The sequence below is a fragment of the Schistocerca serialis genome, chromosome 7, assembly GCF_023864345.2.
Source record: "Schistocerca serialis cubense isolate TAMUIC-IGC-003099 chromosome 7, iqSchSeri2.2, whole genome shotgun sequence".
Lineage (NCBI taxonomy): Eukaryota > Metazoa > Arthropoda > Insecta > Orthoptera > Acrididae > Schistocerca > Schistocerca serialis.
Window position 1 is genome coordinate 322,818,822 of NC_064644.1, and position 22,590 is coordinate 322,841,411.

Here is a 22,590-nt window from a genome sequence, read left to right on the forward strand (position 1 = left end):
CGTAGTCAGCATCTATTCCTAGTAGCGTGTCTACAGAAGAGCGAGTTTCCACGGCCAAGCAGCTGGCCACAAGCTATGCGTCATACTGACAAACGCTAGCGGCTATTTCGCTTCGTACAGGGAAGGACGCCAGGGGTGTCTATAAGTAGGAATGCATGTACTGCGCAGTAATGAATCATGGTACAGCACGTAATTTGTGCAGTTTTGGCTAATCTGCAGATGGGACGCGTGCAGCGTAGGGCTATTGTCCGAGGTATCAGATCTGCTCTGCATGACAAAGCCACTGTCGATTATTACAAGTGTGTTTTGACTTGTTACTTGCTGCCACACCAGCGAACAGCCTGGGCGGGTTACTGTATGTACGAGGGTTGGAACTTATATAAGGGCAACTATTTATTCACAACCGATACAAAAGAGTTAGATGTTTTCACCTGTTACTGTCCTTCAAAGCAGTCACCAGCGTTGTGTAGAACCTGTTGCCAGCGATGTGGAAGGCTTAGTATACCGTTAGTAGAGCCTGTTCTGTTGATGGTGCGAATGGAGCGGTCTACTGCCTGTCGAATCTCTGGAACAGTTCTGAAGCAAATGCCACGAAGCCAAAACTGAAACACCAGTCCAACGAATGGCGTCATTATGGCTCGCCGCGAAAGTCGAAAGTGCGTCAGAGCCCCAGTATGGTGAAAGTTATGGTGATTCTCGTGTACGACTGTGATTGTGTTATCAAATGGTTCAAATGGCTCTGAGCACTATGGGACTCAACTGCTGAGGTCATTAGTCCCCTATAACTTAGAACTAGTTAAACCTAACTAACCTAAGGACATCACAAACATCCATGCCCGAGGCAGGATTCGAACCTGCGACCGTAGCGGTCTTGCGGTTCCAGACTGCAGCGCCTTTAACCGCACGGCCACTTCGGTCGGCTGATGGTGTTATCCTAACGCATTACATTCCTCCACGGCAGATCGTCAGTGCACAGTATTACTATTCGTTTTTGGAGCATCACCTGGGACCAGCTTTGCGAAAGAAGTGGCGACACTTTCTGCGCAATCCACCCATCATTTTGCACGACAATGCGCGGGATCATACAGCGCAAGCTGTGGCTGCTCTGTTCGGTCGATGGGACTGGGAAGTACTGTACCATCCACCATTAGCCACTTCTATCATCGTTACCGGGACGTGTCACTATTCAGTACGAAGAAACCATAAAGGACCTGTTTTTATCCGTTCCGAGCCGACTGGAAGCCAACGGGTTTCTTACGCAGTATTAAGCGCTGTAAAGTGTTGTGTTTTTGGCGTTTCCGTATATTAGGCCACCACTAATACGGGGGCTGGATAGCCTTAACTACCCCACCCAGTGGATGTAGATGTAGACTATCTGATTTGAATTGATTCAATTTAGTCAGGGAAACAAAGCCCCTTGTTTGCCAACACCGAACGTTTATTCTACAGTATCTTTCCTTGCCATTCTAAAAAAGTAAATCACTACCCTTAAAGATTAATAGTATGCTCTACTATGTCTATTAGCCGCAATTTCTCCGAGAATTAATGACCCAAATGTTGCGTGTCTTTCAGCCTTTAGTGCTTCGCATTCGAGGATTGAATACGGCGCCTCTTCATCCCCCATACGACATACTGTGTACTTAGGGGCTTGTATTCCCAACGTGTGCTGATGTTTCCTGAAGTTACCATGGCCAGTCATTAGACCTGCTATGTGTTTAATAAGCCTGTTGCCACGCCCAGGACTGCAGAACTTTCTTTAAAACATGGTTTCATTAGCTTTTCATGTTTTTGTTTTTGGATTTTAGTGCAATATTTTATTTGTTGCCTTATGATCCAGCTACATAGAGTAGATTTCACCATCACCTTGGCGACGGTTGAGACAGGTTCTGGTCCAGCTAATGAACTCCTGCCCTGGCCAGTCTATCTGCTTGTTCGTTACCTAAGTGACGAGGGACCCAAAGGAGGTTTACCGTGTTGCTTTTCCTAGTCCCACGAGAGTTTCGTGGCGCTCTGCAACGATCTCGTGGCAGAGGTCGATAGAGACGTCAGAGCTGCTTGCCTGCCTAGATGAATGTAGATGCTAAGATCCTTGTTATACCTACGTAGATTATCCTCCTCGCATACTCTGATAGCGAATAGCTCCGCCAGGTCGAAAAGGCGGAAGGAAGATTAGGGTTTAACATACCGTCGACAACGAGGTCTTGCAGCACAAGCTCGGTTTCAAGCGTGGGGAAGGAAATCGGCCACGCCCTCTCAGAGAAACCATCCTGGCATTTGCCTGGAGCGATTTAGAGAAATAATGGAAAACCCAAATCAGGATGGTCGAACGCAGATTTGAACCATTATTCACTACAATTCGAGTCCACTGTGCTACTTACTGTGCCAGCTACCTCGGTGCTGCAGTAGACTAATAGTCACATTTGCTCTGCAGGGGGGCAAACTCTTTAACAGACACGCTTACAAGAGATAGACCCACAGATAAACGTTGACTAGATATGGCAGCGAGCGTCCGAATATTTCTCCATAAATTATGTATAGTCGTAATAATTGAGAGTGGTGAAGCCTATCCTTCCCACAAACGCCCCATTCTGGAGAATTCGTGCCAGAAGATACCATCTGAGAAACCCAGTTGGCTGGTAGAGGCGGCAAGCTGCTGCGAAAGGCGCTCCTAGATAGGCAGCAGGTGGCGGTGCGGGTGGAGGTGGGCGTGTGGCGGCGATATAGCCGGCGCGTTACCCACACAAAGGACGCGCTAATGGCCTACGCGGGCCGATAAGCAACCCCGTACCACCCTCTGTGTCCCTCAAAAACAGCTTTCAGCAAACAACGTGGCTCGGGGCGGCGCCTCCACTGAACGGGCGCCAATCAGCCACGTGAAAGGCCGCTGTGCAGAGGCGCTCTGGGGTCCATGGCGCCTCTTCCGATACCATCGCTACCGTCGTGTTAGCATCACGCACTCGCCAAGTCATTTCACCATTATAAATGATCTGCTCGTTGTACACACGATTTTAATCTCCAGAGAATGAAAGACTGAAACCATGTAATACACTGAACGTTAACACACTTGCAACGTTACTAAGGTCCTAGCTTTAAAAAACTTGGTTTGAGGACTTTTCAGGAGGCGAACAATTCTGCAATGATATCATCGCATAGACATCAAGAATAATAATTGAAACACAAGCATCTCTGAGTGGCCCTAATACGTCTAGTAATACGTCTACGAGTTTGAAATAGGAGATTTTTTTTTTCCCCAGTCAGCAGCTGTTTAACGTTGACGTCGTTACACTAGTCAATGATTCTATGATTTTATAATTGACCTACGTCAGTATTTTAAAAGCCTATTACAGACAGGTATGTCTGTGTAGCTGAGTACTGTTACGTGTAGTGCCCTATAAATATTTGTGCTATAGAGCGACTTCAGTTCCTGCAGACGGGGTTTTCTCTAAGGCAAGAGAAATAATTAATGAAAAACGCGTACTACAGGACAAGAACGTAAATATCTTACTTTTTATAAAACAAAATTTCCGTAACCTGTATTGGAATCGGCTATTTTAAACAATAAAAAATTATCATAAAATTATTTTTAATTTGAACTGCTTGACTAGAACAATCGATGGTTTATCGGTTTATCGATATTTTAAAGAAGTACTATCGATACTATCGGATATTTAAACTATTAACGTTTAAGTTATACAAATTCTCACACATACAGTAACACTGCACAATACTCGCTGTACATTGGCGCGCACCAAACCTCGCTCACTGTTGATACCACAAAAAAAAGAGCAATACACTCTCACAACAGTACATAAATCAGGAAACTGATCAAACAAACACACACACACACACACACACACACACACACACACATATATATATATATATATATATATATATATATATATATATATATATATATATATATACCGTTCAATAAGTTGATACGAAACTGGAACACGTGCGTTACACACATCCCACCCCAGCAAACCAATAACACAACTTAAAAATATAATACTTGAGAAAACTCGAGTTGAAGAAATAATGCTATAAAACGCATCTTGAAAGAGTATAAGCTTCCTTTAAATTTCAAGTAAGTGTTGCTGGCAGTAAATTCCATTACATTTTTCATGCATGTTGGGATACTTCACAGATATTTTTCAATGACGCGAACCAAAGAAGCCGTTTTTCGAGACGTGTCAAAGCAAAGAAATTCTTCCCCACCCCAAACAGTGACGCTCTAGCCACTTCTGCCACATCTGCCTGTAGCGTGACCGTCAGGGTGCGTCTAGAACACTTAGCGTTGATGTTTATGATAGTTTAGACGTGGTGAAGGTACGTAGCAACCATATTGTAGCATGAAGGAAACATTACAAGTATTACGCTAACAAGCGCCAGCGACAGCTTTCTGAACTTACCGATACGGCCATATTCTTTATGCTAATTGAAGCAACGCAGTGCAAGTGTTAGGGCGGGTCCACACACCGAGGCCTTTGTTGGCGCCAACAGTATTGGTCCAATGTGTGGATCAATGAAATAGCATCGGAACCAATGTCGGCCCCGCTTTTGGTACAAATCAGTTGTTTGCCGGTATTTCGACCAAACTTCAAAGGACGATGGGCCAATGCCTGTTAAAGGACTCTTCTATACACCATGAGGTGTACTAGCAATTTTTTACTTGCCAAAACTGGTTTTCGGGTTTATAACCCGATTTCTACGAAATCATAACGATATATGTATAGCAGTAATATAAATCTGCTTAAATTATGCATATATATTGGAGTGACATGTTGTCAGTTAATATTACAGGATGTGAAGTATGCTCTGTACAATAGTTCACAGACTGTCATGTAAGTTACTGCTGTCAAATCTTAGTCAGTGACAGTTCTTGATAACGTTTGTCATGTAGAGTAAACATGGAACTGACAGGTCAAGTAGTCTCTATTACCTGTCTATGTTATATCTAAGATGACAATTATTGAACTATATGAAATAAAATCGTCATAACTTCTCAACGGTTTGCGTTAGGATGTTCAAACTGCGCGGTTAACCGCGGTCATGATGGGACTTAGTATGCGCCGTATGATTTGATTTAGCTACAAAGCCCACTTTCATTTGGATGGGTTCATCAATAAGCAAAACTGGCTCATGTGGGCGGCTGAGAATCCTCAACGGGTGACTGTATGGTGTGCAATGTCCTCTTACGGAACAATCGATGCGATAGTCCTTGATGCCACGGTGACTACCGGACGGGACGTGAAGGTTTTGGAAGATGATTTCAGCCCCATTTTAAAAGTGACTTTGATTTCGACAAGATGTGGTTCATGCAAGATGGAGCTCGACCCCCATGGAAGCAGGAGAGTGTTTGATATCCCGGAGGAGCACTTTGGGGACCAACTTCTGGCTCTGCGTTACCCAGAGGCCACTGGCATGGGCCTCGATTGGCCGCCATATGCTACGGATCTGAACACACGTGTCTCCTCTTTGTGGGACTATGTTAAAGACAAGGTGTACAGCAGTAACACCAAAACCACTGCTGAGCTGAAAACAGCCATTTAGGAGGTCCTCGACAGCATCGATGTTCCGTCACTTCAGCGAGTCATGCAGAATTTCGCTGTTCGTCTGCGTCACATCGCGGCCAATGATGGCAGGCTTATCGAACACGTCATAATCTAAATCCGAATATCTGTAGTGACTTTAACATGTTGAATTAAGTGTGTGCTGTAAATAATTTACATTTTTTTCCTTATAGTCCAATAATTGTCATCTGGCGTAGCTGTGATATGCATTTATACAATTATGTAAATTACAATTTGCAACCTTTGGCATGTGAAGTAGAATATACAAAAGGAATAAAATTGCAGAACAATCGAACATATTACGTCAAATTTTTACATGTAGGACATGAACAGCAAACCAAAATTGTTCGGTTGCAACACTGCTGAAGTTTTGTAAATACGAGTGCATCTTATTACGTAACTCTATTTGCTCATTAAGTAGATTGTCCACTTGTTCTGTCACTGAAATATACAACCATATGACGAAACAACCGGTCCTATTAACTAACAAACGTGTCATTGCTATAGAAGTGTATGATGTAAGTAGACTACTATATATATACAGTTATCATTTCGTAGAAATCAATGTACATACAGTTGTTTATACCTCTGTATCAGATGTCATTCATGATGGGTTATACCCGAAAAACGGTTTTGGCTAATAAAACATTTGTAATGGAGCTCCTAGTGTATGGACAATGTCATTTAACAAATATCTGAAAGCTATGGAGGCCAAGTATTTAAGATTTTGGGCCAATATCGATAGGCCTACCACGCTGGCACCAATTTGTTTGTTTTCTGCCTTTACCATTTCGATACCGAGTTAGTTTCTTTGTGCGTCGCCGTCGTATCTTCACATGCAGAGGCAGCGTCTGTGCGTCAGACGTACTGAATTAGCTCTGTAAGGAATCAACTGAATGCTTGCTTCAGTGTGTGGGCTCTGTCCCTTAAATCCATAAATACTGGCACCAGTGTGTGAATGAAGGGTAAAAACTATGTTTTGCAATTGTTCTTTTGTTTGTTACGTCTTTGCACTGACCGGCAATGGAAACAAAGTAAAAGGAATCGCGTTATGTTGCAAGTTTTTTGACTTTCGGCTGTATACTCTTCTGTGGATCGAGCTGTATCAGACAAAAAAGAATTTTGATGAGACTACCTTCTACTTTATTGTACTGTCGTGTTGATCCGAACAAAGGGATAAAGGGGTTAAGCAGCGCTGGATAGATGACTAAACTAAATAAATGAGATATTGATAGTCGAGGAAGAGTGGCTGAAGGCGCGGGTTTTGCCCTGGACTCCAGGTAGAAAATGCTCTGTTTGAAAAGAGAGGCAGGCGACGGTTATTATAATAGTTCTGCATTCGGGCTGACTGGGTCGCAATGCTAAAAGTCAAACATCAGCCAACATAGCAATGCATGGCTGGCTGTAGCATTCCACTTTGACTGAGAACACCTGGCACAAACTATAATACGTCTCCTACGAGCGATTGCTGCGCATAGATAGTGTTTCGAATTATATGTAAAACAATTATTCGCAGACAGCTGACATAATTCCGAAGAGCGCGGACCAGGAAGTCATTTTTGCACACCAGGTGGCATTACAAAATGTATAGAGGCGCCAACGTGCGTCAATTGCTGTACATTTATTATACTATGTGACTCACGGCTATGAACCACCTTATTGTAAAAGAAATATTTTTTTATACAAATGCTAATGACTTTACAATGACCAAAGGTTACACAAAGTATTTGTTGTATTACGAAGGGTCAAAAGTCGCTAAAGGCTATAATCACAGCAACTGTGCAATGTTACAAGTGACAAAAAATTAAAAGGTACAATAGCAATACAAACATATGCCACGAATTTAAATAACAGGCATTAAGCGAGGGGACGGAGAATACAATATTTTCGTTAAAACTAGGACATTCCGTCTATCAGATTCAAATCCGGTACCAGAGGTACTCAATATGCGCTTACATCAAATAGAAGAAAAAAATTCTGCTAATGAGAACAACTAGTTCTTATGAAACATGGGAAGTACTTTACAACAAACAAAAATCGGATGTGGGGAATTGCACGTTATATCCACATAAGTAAGAAATATTATTTGGTTCCATGTACCGTCAAATGTTAAAATCTTTGCTTCTTGTAACGCTTTACAATAGTTATAAAGTCAAGGTATACAATACATAGTGTAATCGTGCATCTTAACCCATATTAATATAAGACGTATACAACAGAAATTTGGGGGGGGGGGGGGAGGAGGGAAGGAAACCAGTACATATGAGCAACAATCGCACCTGGGTAGGTGTATTGTAGTTTCTGCCAGGTATTTTCAACCGAAGTGGAATGTTTATAAAATTTGTGTTATGTTTTATTAAATATTTTGTATTTTTTTTTTTTTTTTTTTTTTTTTTTTTTTTTTTTTTTTTTTTTTTTTTGTAGATGTCTTCTGGCAAATTCATTTAGCCAGGAGATATTTGAGCTTATGTGGCTGCCTCTGCTTCTTGGCTTTAGATATTTCAGATACTCTCTAGAGGGAGGCAAATCTTCACCACTATCGTGTGACTGTGATGCGGAACGAAAGACATTTGCTCATGTTGTACCGACGTATCCCGCAAGGGTCTACAAGGGTCCTTTTGAAGAGTTCCTCACAGCGACGAGTGATGTTATAAAATACATAAAAGCACTTAGTATCCATATTTAGCTGTTGTCATTTGTATTATTTTATGCTGGGGAGCTGTGCTTAAATGTTGTTGTGTAATAGTTTTGTAATCTTTGTATATGTATTGCCATACGAGAAATAAATAAATAAATAATTTTTTTTTGTAGGTGTCTCATGGATCAGTTCTGAAACGCATCATATGAGCAATAAAGTCATTCATTGTTTGATGTCTGATTGACCAGCCAGTCTGAATATAGAACTACTGATTATTAAAATGCGGAATATTCATGAATGAATAGTATGGATATTTGTAAGGATGGGGAGGAGGGGGGGGGGGCGAGTAAGAAAACGAGAAAGACATGGCCAAATTAGAAAGCTTTTGTAACTATCCAAATAGCCGCGACAGAACAAGTTCCTGCTCGTAAACTGTATCTTGTCGTTAAGTATGTGGGATAGAACTTGAAAAGGATTGTAAATGAATGCTTAAAAATTGTCTGAAAGGTGCCACCAAAGCTGCTGGGTTATATGGGGCACAGAGTAAGTGACCAAATACGTCCCGTGCCGCATAAGCTAGGATTCCGCGAGGCATTAGCACTAAGACGAAACGCATTATCGTCGGCGCATACTCGTGAATATTTAAATGGAGGAAACTGGCTTGCAGACCGTAACGGCGCCAGAGGAAAGTGAAATGGGGCGGTGAAGTTGTGTGCGGCTCAGCGTTAATGGATGTGTTGCAATAAATATGCAAACAGGGCTGTGGTTTGCTAGTATCTCATAAGCGAGATATTATCGTTGGGGGGTGTACATTCCGCTTGAAACTGGAGACGTCTTACACGTTTATTCCAGTTATGGGTCACAAAATTTTGTACCAAGTTATTTATTTCTGTCAGTAATGACCATTTTCAGACCTGAGAACACACAATTTTCTAATCAGATCAAGTCAGCACATGTAAAAATGTTACAGTCAAAGTAACAAGACAAAAAGGTTTCGTCGTACTTATATAAAATGTGCTACATACACTGTTGCAGCAAACATGTTCACCCTTTTAAGGATCGTATAAGACTGCCGTACACGGCACGGCACGGCGTCTAATAAAGGCGCTTCATAGAGTAAATATGTGTGTTATAACCGTGCAAGTGGTATTTATGTTTTATATAGGTGTGACAAAACTCGTTTGACTCCTTACTTTGACTCTCACATTTTTTCAGATGCTGATACGGTGTGGTTAGATAACTATGCGTTCTCAGGTCTGGATAAAGCAGTGTAGCTTCAATATTCTTTCACACATTTACCTTTAATGGTAAGAATATTGAGGCTATACTGTATTGTATTTGTTTCTGACTCGAATAAATGAATAAATAAGGTCCAAAGATGGTCACTACTGACCAGAAGTAGTAACATGGTGATTCATAACAGAAATAAATACATAAATACTACTTCTATAACTGTGCATTTTTCTTGCGACTTTGTCGCAACTCAGGAAATGCTTTAGTTGATCAGCGCAATGACGAAATTAAGCATGTAGGAAATATAATCAACAGAAACTTCAATTGGAACTACAAGTCTACTGTTACCAGTCACAATTTATTTTCACTGTGCGTTTCGAAGTTTCAGACGTTCATCACCAGGTGGGTTTACGTCAGTTAATAAGTAACGTACGCGTTGTCCGTACAGCTTTGGCATATCCTGTGAGACTGCCTCCAGTTGTCACAGGCTCCTTTCTTAGTCGCGTTACATCACATACGGTTTGTATACAATGAAGGAAGTAAAGTTGGCATAAACGCGTCTGATGATGGATGTTTAAGCCTCTGAGATGCTTAGTGAACAATGGCGTAAGGCGATAGTAAACTTGTAGCTTCAATTCACACCAATAATAGTCACGGTAAAACCTAAGCCAGAATGTTCGCATTTAAACAGATACTTAATTTACTTACGTTAATTATCATGTAGAAGTTATTGTTTCTCTATTTCCAGCCCATGATCACGAAAAAAGATCTCGAGACTGGGTGTAAGACATCTAGAGAGGCATATATCTAAAACTAACTTCGCCGCTTACTTAATTGTGGGTGTAATTTTTCAATTGAGGAGCAGTAATAATGAAAACAGAATCTCCGTAAGACTTCAGCTTCAATTACGAATAATCAGAAGTATCTTTCCTCTCTCCGCTCTTTCGTCTTCAACAACGAGAAAAAAAATAAGTGTCTTAAATTATTTAACTGAACGAGGTGGGGCATTGAATGAATCTTCCACCCTGCAGTGGTGTGTGCGCCACTTTTAAACTTTCAAGCAGGTTAAAACTGTATGCCGGACCGATGGTTGGTTGGTTGATTTGGGGGGAAGGGGACCAAATAGCGGGATCATCGGTCCTATCGTATTAGGGAAGGATGGGGAATGAAGTCGGCTGTGCCCTTTCAAAGGAACCATCCCTGCATTTGCCTGAAGCGATTGAGGGAAATCACGGAAAAGCTGGCCGGTCGGAGTGGTCGAGCGGTTCTAGGCGCTTCAGTCTGGAACCGCGCGACCGCTACGGTCGCAGGTTCGAATCCTGCCTCGGGCATGGATGTGTGTGATGTCATTAGCTTAGGTAGGTTTAAGTTGTTCTAAGTTCTAGGGGACTGATGACCTCAGATGTTAAGTCACATAGTGCTCAGAGCCATTTGAACCATTTCTTGAACGGAAAACCTAAATCAGGACGGCCGTACTCGGGTCTGAACCGTCGTCTTCCCAAATGCGAGTCCGGCGCGCTAACGACTGCGCCACCTCACCCGTTGTGCCAGTCCGAGATCTTTCGCGAAAGGCAAGAGTACCTCTGGCAAAACGTTTTAATCTGCCCGGATGTCTGAAAGCAGCACACAGTCCACTCTGGAAACAATAAGCGGCGTCTAAGCCATTTCTTCATGTAATCGTTTTTCTCGAGACGTGCTATCCCAGAAAGGTATGCAGGAGCGCTTCTGTGAAGTATGCAAAGAAGGAGAGAGTGAAAGGCAGATATTTCGTAGCGAGCGCCTTGCATACATTGCAGTATCGCTCCCTGTATAAGTCACCAGTTGTTTCACAGTCACGAGTCGCCTCTGTCTGCGAAAGCGACTCATCTTCGCCAAAACAAGGAAGTGCGTGTATCTCTTACAGAGGGGACAAAGCTTCGACCGGAACCGGCCAGTGTTTTAGAGCGTTAGGCGCGCATCGTTTCGTTTAGTTCCACCTTGCTTTTGTAATACAGACGCACTTCCATCTCTTTTTTCCGCTATTGCCAACATGCAGTGACGAGCAGTATTCAGAAATATGTCTTGTGACGATCGCATTCGACCAGCAATCTTTGGTGTGATGGTGAAATTGCAGAAATCAGCAATAATTTCAGTTGCATTCATATTGTCGAAATCAATGATAACATTCAGTTTAGTTAAAATCGTGTCTTTTTTCGGCATATTTTGCATGTCGGCTTCCGTGCTTAGTTGTCTCGACCATCAAAATCATAACATCTTACTTGTACACAGCGAATGTAAATGAGCAAAGAAATTAAGACGCTCTTAATGGAGAGACTTCCACAGTGGCATTGTTCAAAAGAAAAACACATTTCCCTCTATCTCACGTATTTATTCGTTACCTGCAGCCAATATACGTTTAGTTCTTACATTTGCAATTGAGGTGCTGCTCTGTAGCCAGAATTAACAAAGTAGTACAATTTCCCTACGGAGGCGTTGTAATACGCACAACAGTATAAACAGTTACACTTTATTTGTCATTTATTGGTTCAAATGGCTCTGAACACTATGGGACTCAACTGCTGAGGTCATTAGTCCCCTAGAACTTAGAACTAGTTAAACCTAACTAACCTAAGGACATCACAAACATCCATGCCCGAGGCAGGATTCGAACCTGCGACCGTAGCGGTCTTGCGGTTCCAGACTGCAGCGCCTTTAACCGCACGGCCACTTCGGCCTGTCATTTATTCACACTGTTTAAGATGAATGATGATGAACGAAACGATTAGTGATTGTAGGTATTTTCAGTGGTGTTCTGCGGATACGAATTTCTTATTGGATAGGATAATGTGGGACAATTGATAACGAACTTCCTTTCTTACAGCTTTTAACACATACAGTGGCCTGCCAAAAGGTTGCTCAGAATTGCCTACGTAGCTGCACAAAACACGAACAGAACTCTTTTTCAGTCTTACATATATGACGTAACTAGCGAATGAGGTAACGTAAATCAGTTATATAACGAGCTTATTAAGATAATAAGTACATTGTCACATTATTTCACACAAAACCTTTGCGATAATGAAGAATTACCTGGAGAGAAACTCATTGCGAGCAGATACCAACACTATCTACAGGAAAACATGTCGTTTTGAAGGAAATTATCTAGTGTGGAACATATGGAGCAATCCACACGCGGACAATTCTCATTTTGCACATATACAGCTGTTACAAATATAGAAAGGTGTAAAATTTGGAAAAAATACAAATGCGAAATATTTCGGTCAGTCTTCGTTCTACATTTGTGGATGATGCAGGAGGAAAACAAATGTCCTCGCTGTCGGGAGAACATTAGGCTCTGACTACAAAAAAGAGGGAAGAGAGGGACAGAGCTTCCTGTGTCCTCGGGTGACAGTGATTGGTGGGGCAGTGACCTCATTACAGCCAGTACGTGACGTGGCCGAATGACGTGCCGTGCCGAAATGGCACCGACCCATCGATCTTTCGCAGTGAAGGCTCGCACACACACACACACACATGGCTTTAGCACTGGGAGTAAAGCAACGGTGTTGCCAGGGTGAGGCTATCGGGCCACGTGCTTGATTAGCCGTTCCCATGTGTGCTGTTTAGTGACGGAAACAAAGGGGGAAGAGGGGGGGGGGCGAAGGACGAGGAGATGATGAAGAAGAAGAAGAAGAAGAGAAAGGATTGGAAGGTAATAAAGTGTGGAGGGGATAGAGATCTATGAAGCTAAATCATGAGGAGATAAGGATTGGAATACCGGGTGATCAAAACAGTCAGTATAAATTTGAAAACTTAGTAAACCACGAGCTAATATAGATAGAGAGGTAAAAATTGACACACATGCTTGGAATGACATGGGGTTTTATTAGAACAAAAAAAAAAAACAAAGTTCACAAAATGTCCGACAGATGGCGCTGGACAGCAAAACGTCAGTGACTGCGCATGACAATCGTGTATAAAAGGAGCTGTAGTGAGAGAGAATCAGATGCGCCAGCAGTCGCAGCATGTTGACGTTACCTGAAAAGGCGCTTTTAGTGAAGCTGTATTATCAGAATGGGGAATGTGCTAGTTTGGTGATGATCGTGTGCTCAGCCGCCACTTTCGTCATGCTTGGCCTCCTAGGTCCCCAGACCTCAGTCCGTGCGATTATTCGCTTTGGGGTTACCTGAAGTTGCAAGTGTATCGTGATCGACCGACATCTCTAGGGATACTGAAAGACAACATCCGACGCCAATGCCTCACCATAACTCCGGACATGCTTTACAGTGCTGTTCACAACATTATTCCTCGAATACAGCTATTGTTGAGGAATGATGGTGGACGTATTGAGCATTTCCTGTAAAGAACGTCATCTTTGCTTTGTCTTACTTTGTTATGCTAATTATTGCTATTCTGATCAGATGAAGCGCCATCTGCCGGACATTTTTTGAACTTTTGTATTCTTTTGGTTCTAATAAAACCCAATGTCATTCCAAGCATGTGTGTCAATTTGTACCTCTCTACTACATTATTCCGTGATTTATTCAGTTTTCAAATTTATACTGACTTTTTGATCACCCGGTATATTCAGCAACATTACGATGATAACTATCTCTCCTGGGTACGGAGACGTCTGTTTCTCGTCTTCGACAGCTAGGTACAGTTCCTCCAATTTTGCCAAGTGAGCCTACGCAACGAGCACATTCTGCGTTTGTTGCACACGTTAAATTTGATCCTTAGCGTTATGAATATCAGCTGAAACCACAGGCTGCTGTAACCAGTCACATTTACTATAATTTTCAATAAGCGTTTCAGAAAGCAACACCACCATCACCACGTGGATTCATGTCCATTAGATATATATGTACAGTACATACGATTTTTGGCACTGTCTTTCAGTGTTTTGTAAACACGGCCACATATATGTAACATGTGAAACGTGAATGGCAATGCCGCAGGTTATCCAAAGTTACACAAACTATCGTATCGACGCCTTGTTAACTTAGATAAATCCACCTGATGGCGAAATATATAATCCTCCGAAACGCATAGCGAAAATAATAATAAATAGCTGGTTACAATCTTTTCAGTATCAACTCATTTTCGTTTTTCTTCCGGCTGATCAGAAATGAAACGCTGAAAAAGTAATCGCGTTACTGCCAGCAATGCAGTTTGGAAATGCGTGTCGTTCCACTTTTGAACTGTGTCATACAAAATAAGAATTATTAAAATATGTACTTTTTTTTACTAAGTTCGTAGGGTTCCATGGCTAGTGTCAATTAAAAAAAAAATCATTTTCGGTGTTAGGCAGCGACATTATGAAACACCAAAACAACTAGACTACGATCTTTAGACCGTCTTTTCAGCGGTCTTCTTCAGGTTCTCATGAGGACGGGCTTAAAGTTTCCTCTGAGCTCCATTTATCCTTGTAACGCCACTGGAGTAATGATTGAAGCAAGATGAACCAAATGAAATTAGTCCATCCCCTAAAGGATGAGCAAGTAGTACATATTTATGTCTTCAAAAAGTGTTCAAATGTGTGTGAATTCCTAAGGGACCAAACTGCTGAGGTTATCGGTCCCTAGACTTACACACTACTTGAACTACCTTATACTAAGAACAGCTCACACACCCATGCCCGAGGGAGGACTTCAACTTCCGGCGGGAGGGAATTTTTGTGTTCTCGGAGTCTTTCGCGGTGGCATGTCTCAGTAAAATCTTCACCGTTTACAAGCCGCGTCATTTCTAATAAAACACTCGAGCTTCCGATAGTTGTCTCCGCCATCGCCATCAGAAGTCGAAAGCTCGAGTCTTTTATGTTTTGTTCGAAATGACGCGGCTTGTAAACAGAGAAGATTTTATTGAAGTAAATGTTTAGACCGAGACACGGCATTCCTCCAAGACCGTAGGCGCTATTCTACAAGGCTCTGTCGAGGAAGGGCACAAAGTTTTTCTGAGCGCCAGTTACCCTTGTTATGGCACTGGAGACATGACTGAAGCAAAATGGACCACATGGAGCAGGTCCATTCCCTTGATAATAGGGGAAGTAGTACACATTTAGACAGAGACATGACACTTCTTCAAGTCCGCAACTATTTGCCGATACACGTACACAAAAGCGAAATCGTTCCTGCAACCGCTGGCGAAAGTTTGGGCTGACCTGGAAGGGGCCGTGGAACAGCAACCCGCGCCGCGCTGCGTATTGGCGACCTTTGGGCAGGTTTCCCACGGTCAGCACTGGGCACGCAGTACAGAAAGGAGATCAGGCAGGCGCTTCGGCCTCTCCAAGGAGGAGTCTCACGATCACCGATTCGCTTCTCGCCAGGGGCTCCACCCATCTCCTACACCTTCTGCGAGCACTTTCAAAGCGAGCTATCGGTCACTGCTGACGAAATAAAACGGTACAGCCGAACAAGTACCCTAGAATACCGTCTCGTCACTTCACATCCGACAGTACTTACGCCGACGAGGCAAAACTTTATGGTCGCGTACTTAATAGGGTGCTGGGCCACCTCTAAACGCAATAGAGCGGAGATTCTGCGTCTCATGGATTCGGCAAGTCAATGGCAGATCTCCATAAGGATGTGACACGCGGCGAATATGCACATGTCAAGCAAACACTTCCCGTAAATTGCAGGGCGGCGGTTTGTTGGCGCGGAGCTAGCATCTTACAGCGTCCCAGATGTGTTCCATCGAGTACAGTTCAGCCAATTTGGTGGCCAAGACATCAACGTGACCTTATCATGTTCCTAAAACTACTGTGACACTGTTCTGGCCTTATGACACGGCCAGTTTTACCGCTGAACAACCGCGCGCAGTGGCCGCGCGGTTTGAGGCGCCATGTCACAGATTGCGCGGCCCTTCCCGCCGGAGGTTCGAGTCCTCCCTCGGGCATGGGTGTGTGTGTGTGTGTGTGTGTTGTTCTTAAAATAAGTTATATTAAGTTATTTTAAGTAGTGTGTAAGTCTAGGGACCGATGGCCTCAGCAGTTTGATCCATTAGGAATTCACACACACACACACACACACACATTTGAACCGCTGAATGACGCCATGGGCTTTGCAGAAGACATCATGATGTAATGTTCAATATATTTTCAAGAGGCGGGGTCCCACGGCTCGTAGAGGTTCGAAAAATGTTATGGTTCAAATGGCTCCAAGCACTATGGGACTTAACATCTGAGGTCATCAGTCCCCTGGACTTAGAACTACTTAAACCTAACTAACCTAAGGGCATCACACACATCCATTCCCGAGGCAGGATTCGAACCTGCGACCGCAGCAAAAAAATGTTATGATTACTGCCTTGAGCTGTTGATGTAATCTTTATTTTAACACCCAGTTTCAGTCGAGTGACAATCATCAGGTTCTTAAAAGCCTCTACAGCATCGTACTACGTGAATAACGTCATTGACGTCAGATAATTAAACCATGAATTGGTCACTAATGTCACATCATAATATAAATCATAGTGCATCCGTTCACAACTGATGTAATACGAGAGAGAGCATTGCCTAGCACAGTTTATATATTGGCGGTGTAATTTACGTCACGAAGTGACTCAATTGTCAAACTGTTAATCGTTCGGTCGTTCACAGATGGTATTAACCATTTTTAGCCAAAAGTTCAGCATCTAAAGGATTAGCAAAGTATGTCGAACAGCTGTGATCTACGTTGATTTTGTAGTATGTACTCGATGGATCGTGATCGCGTCTTGTATGTGCGTTGTCCTTAGTGTATCCAATAGAAAGACAACATCGTCTGGTGCTGTGGCCAGAAGACTTCGGGAAGGCACCACGTACTTCGTGTGTGCAGCTCGGCACATGGTGGGCGGGGGGGGGGGGGGGGGGTGACTGAAGTGGGACTATCAACTTTTCCACTGTGCCCAGATCATTAGCGAGCTTTTCTCCTCAGTGTCTCGATTTAGCTTGCGAAGTTACAGCAGAGTTGCCCTCAGCAGAGTCTGTGCGTAAAGACACGCTGAGCGGCACTTACAGGCCTTCATGTCATTGACAGGGAATGGTGTCTGTGTGCGTCTGTAGATAGTACTTTTTTATTGAAGAGCAAGTGTTTGTGCTACATTACGTGACAATTTGATGCTACAAGGCAACAACGTTCCCCCGATTAGACCTTGTCTCGCAGATAAGCACGTTTAGAAAGCTGTGAGGAGCTGCGATGCAATATACATTGCCTCTTACAGACATCTGCTCCACTGAAAGTATGTTTGCAAGGAGAACGGCAATCTCTCCTATGAAGATCACAGTCACCATCATCAACTGCGCACATCTGCTGCAATCGTGTTCGGGGCAATCAGATTCTGTATAGGTGGCCTTCGCTCTACACTTAACTTATACATTCGTCTTGTATATTTGGAAGTAGGTTATTGCTCGGTTACTTATTTTTGTGTCGCCCCATTCCCACTTCTAACGAGACACTAAGAGTGAAATCATATTAAAACTGTCGCCAGTCTGTTAGCTAACATATGAAACCACTGATTCGACACTAGTTCTACTTGTCATCTTCCTCCGCCCTCACAAACACGATTATCAGGGAGCCTTATTCTCCCTTCCCCGGCATTTTTTCCAGATAGTATGTCATACTGGTACTAAACTCGGTTGAGATTGCTCTAGGCGTTCGTAGTTGTGAGTAAATGTCACTCCTTTTCCTTCCCCTGCCCCCCTTTCCCTACCATCATCTGTAATAGTTATAGTGGTGCCCTAGTCGCATGCATTTTTTTTCCAGATACTAAGTCATTTGTGTACCAAGTTTGACTGAAATTGCCTCTAAGGTTCGAGAGTATCACAGTTAAAGCATTACCTAGGGGTTCATCCTAAAGCTGATTACATTGTTCTGATGAGTCAGAGAAAGTATTGACTATATATAAAATTGTTAATCACTGTCTCTTGACGAAATGACATTTTGTTCCAAAAGGATATCCGACCAGATCCGGGACTGGATTCAGGGCTTCTTAATGGAAAGAACTCGGCACGTCGCTCTTAATAGAACAAAATCAACGATTATAAAGGTCGTTTCAGGAGTACCCTAAGTGTTACAGCGCCGTTACTGTTTAAAATACATAAAAATGATCTAGTGGATAACGTCAGAAGCTACGTGAGGCTATTCGCAGACTGTGCGGTTGTTTGTAAGAAGGTAGCAACGGCAGAAGAGTATAGGAGTCTGTTTGGAGACCTGCAGAAGTGTGATGATTGGTGCAGGGAATGACATCTGATCGTGAACGCAAATAAAGGTAACACATTGGGCTTAAACAGGCGAAGAAGTCACCAATAAGAAATCAGAGGAAACAGTAACTATCGTAAAACACCTAGGATTAGTCACCCGGGTCGTCTTCAAGTGGAATGACCACATAAAACATTTCGACCAGTTCTTGAGTATTTCCCGTTAGCCTGGGATCCTTACCTGGTTAGATTAAATAGAACAGATAGGCAAGGTCCAACGAAGAGCATTTAATGACGCGATCGTTAATCTGCATGAGAATATAACAAAGATGCTTATCAAAATCCAGTGGCAGATATTTAAAGAGAACCGTTGTGTACCACAGCGAGATTTACTACCGAAATTCCAAGAGAGTACGCTTTGGTGCGAGTCTCGCGACATGACCACAAAAAGGGAAAATCCGAGAAATGAGAGCTACTACCGTGATTACCGACGATCGTTCTTCCCCTGGACTGTTCTCAGATGAGTAGAGATGAGTAGAGTATAGGTTTACATGCAGACATTAACTGTACGTCGTCTGATTTTCCATACAGATCAGACAGACCCTTGTATGTGCTATGTTATGTTTACAGTTCGGTTACGGTTCAGCACATTAGAAACACAGCATTCTGAATGTTTATTCCTTGGGCAATGGAAATCACAGTAGTTGAGAAGGAAGATGGAATGTGTAAGTTTTGTTGTAAGTACACTACTGATCATTAAAATTGATACACCGAAAAGAAATGCAGATCATAAACGGGTATTCAATGGGAAAATATATTATACTAGAACTGACATGTGATTACATTTACACGCAATTTGGGTGCATAGATGCTGAGAAAACAGTACTCATAACAACCACCTCTGGCCGTAATAACGGCCCTGATACGCCTGGGCATTGAGTCAAAAAGAGCTTGGATGGTGTGTACAGGTACAGCTGCCCTTGCAGCTTCAACACGATACCACAGTTCATCAAGTGGTGACTGGCGTATTGTGACGAGCCAGTTGCTCGGCCACCATTTACCAGACGTTTTCAATAGGTGAGAGATCTGGAAAATGTGCTGGCCAGGGCAGCAGTCGAACATTTTCTGTATCCTGAGAGGCCCGTACAGCACCTGCAACATTGCGGTCGTGCATTATCCTGCTGAAATGTAGCGTTTCGCAGGGATCGAATGAAGGGTAGAGCCACGGGTCGTAACACATCTGAAATGTAACGTCCACTGTTCAAAGTGACGTCATTGCGAACAAGAGGTGACCGAGGCGTGTAACCAATGGCATGCCATACCATCACACCGGGTGATACGCCAGTATGGCGATGACGAAGACACGCTTCCAATGTGCGTTCACCGCGATGTCGCCAAACATGATGCGACCATCATGATGCTGTAAACAGAACCTGGATTCATCCGAAAAACTGACGTTTTGCCATTCGTGCACCCAGGTTCGTCGTCGAGTACACCATCGCACGCGCTCCTATCTGTGATGCAGCGTCAAGGGTAACCGCAACCATGGTCTCCGAGCTGATAGTCCATGCTACTGCTAACGTCGTCTAACTGTTCGTGCAGATGGTTGTCGTCTTGCAAACGTCCCCATGTGTTGACTCAGGGGTCGAGACGTGGCTGCACGATCCGTTACAGCCATGCGGATAAGATGCCTGTCATCTCGACTGCTAGTGATACGAGGCCGTTGGGATCCAGCACGGCGTTTCGTATTACCCTCCTGAACCCACCGATCCCATATTCTGCTAACAGTCATTGGATCTCGACCAACGCGAGCAGCAATGTCGCGATACGATAAACCGCAATCGCGACAGGCTACAATCCGACCTTTATCAAAGTCGGAAACGTGATGGTACGCATTTCTCCTCCTTACACGAGGCATCACAACAACGTTTCACCAGGCAACGCCGATCAACTGCTGTTTGTGTATGAGAAATCGATTGGAAACTTTCCTCATGTCAGCACGTTGTAGGTGTCGCCACCGGCGCCAACCTTGTGTGAATGCTCTGAAAAGCTAATCATTTGCATATCACAGCATCTTCTTCCTGTCGGTTAAATTTCGCGTCTGTAGTACGTCATCTTCGTGGTGTAGCAATTTTAATGGCCAGTAGTGTAATTCAGAATGACGCAGTTATAGCAATGGCACAGGTGTCGCTCTTTACGAGGGTTGGGTCCACAGCGAAGCCGCGTCACCAGCCCCGCGGGACAAAGGCGGTGCGGGCTCATGGGCAGCGGCGGCGGCAGCGGCCACCGAGCACCGGCTGCGGGTCCCGTTACGTTATGACCCGCCAGGGGCCAGCGGTCGGCGGTCGGGACCAGCGGGCCGGGCCTTCCCTGACCACTGCGGGGTGAACACCGCGGGCGACTTTTACTGAACGAGCAGCCAGGTCAGAGAGTCTGGTCCATCTAGGTCAACACCTTGAGGACACCCCACAAGACCTTAGCGCAGCCGTCAACAGTCAGGTGGCACTGTTGAAGAGCAAGTCAATAACTAACTGCGTTCTTTGTTTCTTATCTTTTTTGTGCTGCGTAGGTTGACGGCAGTGACTTAACTTCATTGTTACTCTTCCGCATCAGCTGTGTTGCTTCAGTGGTTTCCGAACATGGTACTATGAGTGCCCTCGTTGTTTGTATGCACTGAGGAGGAAATGAAAGGAGTGACGTGTTTTCCTCAGCTTCAGCATAGTACTGGTAGTACTAGGGATGGTAAAAAAGTTCTAACGATCAACTCAGAAAATTGTAGTTACATGACTATTTTTTCTTGTTTGCTGTTACAAGTTTGTAGTTTCAGTACGCATAGAAATTATTGCGCACGAGTACCACAGCAGGCCAGTAAAGCAGCTAAAAATGGCTGACTCACTGATCACGTGAAGAACTACGAGGTAATTCGTTTCTTGCCATAGCGCAAATACTGGAGCTGTTTCGGACAAACTAAGAGACTAGTTTAGCCATCGCATGACGAGCCTTGTAGTGAACGCACGTTTTCAGTGGACTGTCATACGGCAAGTCACCTATTTATTTATTTTATTTATTTACACATCAAGTTCCGTAGGACCAAATTGAGGAGCAAATCTCCAAGGTCATGGAACATGAAATTACAACATAAAAGTAATAACAGATAAAAATAAATGTTGATGAACCCGAAAAAAGTCAATCCATAAGTTTAAGTAAACGCAGTCAACAATACAATAAGAATCAGCTTAATTTTTCAAGGAACTCCTCGACAGAATAGGAGTGACCCATGAGGAAACTCTTCAGTTTCGATTTGAAAGCGCGTGTATTACTACTAAGATTTTTTAATTCGAGTGGTAGCTTGCCACAGCGTAAATATTGCAACCGTTTCAGACAAACTAAGAGACTAGTTTAGTGAGGGTGCACTTTCACTGGACTGTCACATCAGAGGTTTTGTAGTCAAGGTATACTTTCACTAGACCATTGCATCATCGACCATGCACTGACTACACACTTTTATTGGTCCATTATATGACAGGCCTTGTAGCGAGGGTATGCTTTCGTTGCTCTGTAATATGACAGGCCTCACAGTGAAAATGTGCTTTGTTTGGATTGTCGTATGATGAGCCTCATAGCGAATCAACACTTTCATTCAACTCTCGTATGACAGGTCTCATAGTGAAAATTGGACTTTCATATCACAGGCCTCATAATGAGGGCACACACTGCTTGGACTGTCATATCACAGACCTGGTAGTGCAGGCACTCCTTTGGCTTGTCAAATGAAGTGCTTCATGGTAAAGGTAGGCTGTCTTTGGTCAGTCACGTCATGGGTATTCTAGCGAAGGCACGATTTCATTTAGACTGTACTGCTACGAGCCTCTTTGCAAAAGCACGTTTTCATTTGCTCTCCATATGATGAGATACTGCAGGCATGCTATTACTGGACAATCATATGACAGGTCTTACAGTAGCATGTATTCATCTGATGGTCTTATAAT

The 22,590-nt window shown here is 43.4% G+C and overlaps 1 protein-coding gene across 1 annotated transcript in view; it reads right to left on the reverse strand.

Annotated features, from left to right (window-relative positions):
* Nucleotides 1–22,590, reverse strand: part of LOC126413320 (uncharacterized) — a 268,922-nt gene that overhangs the window by 155,800 nt on the left and 90,532 nt on the right. The gene's annotated exons all lie outside the window — the stretch shown is intronic.